Genomic DNA, 4,333 nt, shown 5'->3' with positions numbered 1-4,333 from the left:
AGATATGAGAAAAAATCACAAAATATAAGTAAACATGTAGCGGTGTTGGTTTCGGACCGTTTCTTCCGAGGGCGTATCACATTCATTTTCTTTTGGTCAATTGGCCCGTCAACGACCATAACGGACTAAACAGATAACACGAATGTCGGATAAACTTTGTTGATCAAAAGATTTGAAAATTTTGGACTAAAGAATTGAAAGAAACTCAAAAAATTGAAAACCTCGAACACCTCGAAGAAACGGATTTTGCCATTCATTCACAAACATAAAGGTAACATTATACTCTGATCAGGCCTGTTTATAGCTAGATTATAGGTTGTTCTTTACGTCCAGATTAACTTTTAGCCAGGGAAAGTCGGACAGTGTGTTGAAAAGTTTACCACATGCCGTCTACATCCGTGCGCTCCACGTACTGCGTGGCTTTTTCAGGTTTATCTACTAGAAAGAAAACCAACTATGTGCTAAATTTGATGATGCAATCTTTGCGATTCCAACTGTCCTGCCTTCCATGAACGACACAGAGCTGCTGATACGCCAACGACTGTAGTCTCCCGCGAGCTACCAGACCGAAGGGCGAAGACAGTTCGCCAGGGATTAAGAGCGACTGCAATAGACAACAAGGATTGGGACTATTTGAAGCAGATCTGGTTCGAACTTTGTTTTTATGCGTTATGTATATCGCGCCTGACCGGACTCGTGACATCGTTTTTATCAATGCGCACTGCGAATCTGCCCTCACTGTGATCGAGAGTCGATCTAATTATGATAGTGAGGAACTAAAATCTACCCGATATAATGTGGAAGCACTCCCTATGCGCTTTCCTGTACCCCGATCCAGCTCTTTCTGTATTCCATACGGCGCTACCAGCATTCTCGACAGTTACAGTGCCGCCACTCTGTCAAAAATCTATCATGTCGATGCCGCATCATTCATCTCAACAGCTCCACTGCCATTAAAGACGTACCACACCATCCTCCGTTAATCATCTCTGTAGAAGACAACCACGCTAGTGATCTTGATACCACCACCGCTGCTGTCGTACGATTTTTTCAGAGCAGATCATCGTAGCATCGCAGCCTTCCTGTCATCAATGGACTGGAATAACATCCCAATCCCGATGCCGATACAGCCGTGCAAACCAGCTCAAATGTTTTGTCGTATGTCATTGATAGACATGTTCGGAAAAAAGCAAATCGTTCCGGATTACGTGCCCCCTGGCAAACGAGTGAGTGGCGAAGACTCTTATCATTAAAAAGAGCCGCTCTACGAAAATTTTCTAGACACCGTACGCTCCCAGCATCACTACGTTAGAGTGAATCATGAGTTCAAGCGAGGAATTCGTGTTTATTTACAGCAACATCAACTAGGGATTCATAGGAAACTCAGATCGCTCCCCAAAGCTTTCTGGAAGTTTGTGGACGAGCAACACAAAGAATGCGGGCTGCCCTTCTCTATAATGTATTGAGACGAAGCCACCTCAAATTCCACAGACATATGCAGCTAATTTGCCAAAAAGTTTGCCTGTATGTTTTGTCATGAAGATCGACTGTGCCGCAAGTAACCTCCTATCGTACGGTCAAGCTCTGAGTGATCTGGGTATAACCACCGCGATGATCTCCACCGCTGTTACGCAACTGAAGCCCTCCTTCAATCCCGGACCAGATGGAATTTCGCCCGTTTTCCCAAAGAAGTCTCATTGTCACTTAGGTCTATTTGAAAAATTACCCGAGAAATGAGTTCTGGGCAATTACCGAGGAATACATCGTTCTGCCGTCTCTAAATTGTTTGAGCTAATCGTCTTGGAGCCACTTTTTTCACATTGCAAGCAACACATATATATATAAGCTCGGATCAGCATGGATTTCTCCCTGGTCGTTCCACTACTTCCAATTTGCTGTACTTTACTACATACATCTTTGACAACATGTCTGCAATGACGCAAACCAACCTATCAGTCGCCTTTGATAATCTCAACCACGTAATCGCAATCGCTAAACTCGAAAGACTTAAGCGAAAGGATAAGCGAAACACTCCTGTGTCGGTTTCGTTCTTATCTAACTGATCGTCAGCCGATGGTTACCACCGGCGATAGCAGATCCAGCATATTCTATTCGCTTCAGGTATTCTGCAAGGCAGTAATCTCGGACCGCTCATATTCCTGCTCTATTTCCAAGACGTGAACCTCGTGCTTGAAGGATCACGATTATCATTTGCCAATGATCTAAAAATGTTCTGTATCCACTCAACTGAAGACTGCCTGGCACTGCCCAACACCAGCTGGATATCTTCAGAATTAGGTAAAATAGATGTAAAACTCTCAAAGTGCTCCATAAAATCCTTCCCACGAAAATAAGAGGCTTACTACACGCTGCTGTCGAGCACTATCGAGCAAGTCGATTATATCAAATACCTAGTTAACATTCAGACAGCATATAAATACATATATCGTATATCGTCAATAAATCCTCCAGGACCCTGGGATTTGTGTTTGGGATCGCCCAAACATTTCACAGATGTCTGCTACTTAAAAGCATTATACTGCTCTCTGGTCAGATCGACTCTGAAATATTGTTCTGCAGTCTGGAACCCGAACTACCACAACATTTCTGAACGAATCGAATCGGTCCAACGTTGCTTTCTGCGTTTCGCTCTTCGTCGGTTCCCTTGGTGAAATCCTTACCACTTACCGAGCTACAAAAACCGATGTCTGCTGATCCACCTGGATACTCTTTCCACACGGAGAGATACATTTGAAGCCCTCAAATTCTTGAGTGAATCGATCTGTATGTGCAGCCTAGATCCCTTAGAAATACTGCTATGCTGAGGATGTTACACCACCGCACCCGTGCGAATTACAGCAAATATGGACCCTCAGCGATCTGTAGAGGACGTTAGTATCCATATTAGATTTTCACCTATTGCATCAAATACTACGTGAGTGATTCAGCTGCTTCTTCAGCTGGTCCAGTTATTTTGTTTACCTGTTCTTATTCATGTTTATGGCAAATTTTTTACTATTCATACACTTGACCACTAGTTTTAAGAAACTAAACCATCATTGAAACTATTTAAGTCTGTTGATGAACCAAATAAATAAGAAATGCCGATTCCTCGATAAATCTCGCTTTTTTCATTCGTCCAATATTCAATTCGGCCAACAAGTTATAAGCTCAGTGACGCGAGTATGCATGGTTCGCAGATTATGAAGAATTCTGGTCAGGAATTGAATTGAGTGCTTTATTCCGGATAAGAACATTTTGGTCTGTAAGGTGCACATTTTTTTCTGTTTAGCTGCTAGAAAAGCTTAGGCGTAGAAAAATTGAATGATATTACCTACGAGCTATGGAATTTTCGTATGAAGCTAGAGACGAAGAGAAACCAGAAGCCTGGAGTTTTTGAAATTAGCTAAACACATTTCCGTGAGCGGCAGGATTATAGCAAGCATCGTAGACTAGAACGAAGACTCGAAAGCAGCATTGCAAGCTATTGAGAGCGATTATTTGGAGTAAAACCAGATAGGTCGAATCATGATATCGCCAAGAAATTCAAAGTCAGCCAGAGCACCATCAGAAGGAGTCGTCCGCGAGAATAATTTCGATTTATTTGGGCTAGTAGGCAACCGAATAGGACACTGAAGCAGAATCTAGTGGTCAAAAGGCCTGCCCTAAAGTTATACAGTCTAAAACAAGGTTTTTACGAAGTACGAACGTCCACGAGTCCGGACGACGAAACTTACGTGAAGATGGATTATGGGCAGCTTCCCGGAAAAAAGTTGTATGAAGTCACTGGTCGTGATGTCCCTAGAAAGTACCAATTTGTGTTTACCGATAAATTCGCGAGAACGTGTATGACCTGGCAGGCACTTGCAGCTGCGGGCAAAAAACCATGGATTCCAAAATCTACAAGCAAGACTGCCTGAAAAAACGCATGCTTTATTAGAGCTAACAATGTAAGGTTTTGGCAAGCTTAATGCCCTCAATTCGCCCAATTGAATCCAAATATTAGACAGTTGTCAAACAGAAGTTGAAGAAGAGTGGAAAGGTAAATCGGGATGTGGCAGAAACGGAGATATGAGGAAATAAAATAGTCGCTTAGTCTAAAATATGATGAGTGGCATTTGAAGAAAAGTTCGAGATTTCATAAAAAAAACAATTCGGAATAATTTTCTGACTTTGTGAAGACTTGTCCATGGGCAAATTGTAACTAGTCTCCGCACTGCCGGGCTCTAGAGGGCGAGATTGATCAAAAAGCAGTTAGAACATGAAGAAAAAATCGTGAAAAACTTTCAAGCACGTATAGCAGTTTGCTGAAACCATAGCGATATTGCAAACA

This window comes from Sabethes cyaneus, chromosome 2, assembly GCF_943734655.1.
Source record: "Sabethes cyaneus chromosome 2, idSabCyanKW18_F2, whole genome shotgun sequence".
In the NCBI taxonomy this organism is placed as follows: Eukaryota; Metazoa; Arthropoda; class Insecta; order Diptera; family Culicidae; genus Sabethes; species Sabethes cyaneus.
This window is presented reverse-complemented; position numbering follows the sequence as displayed.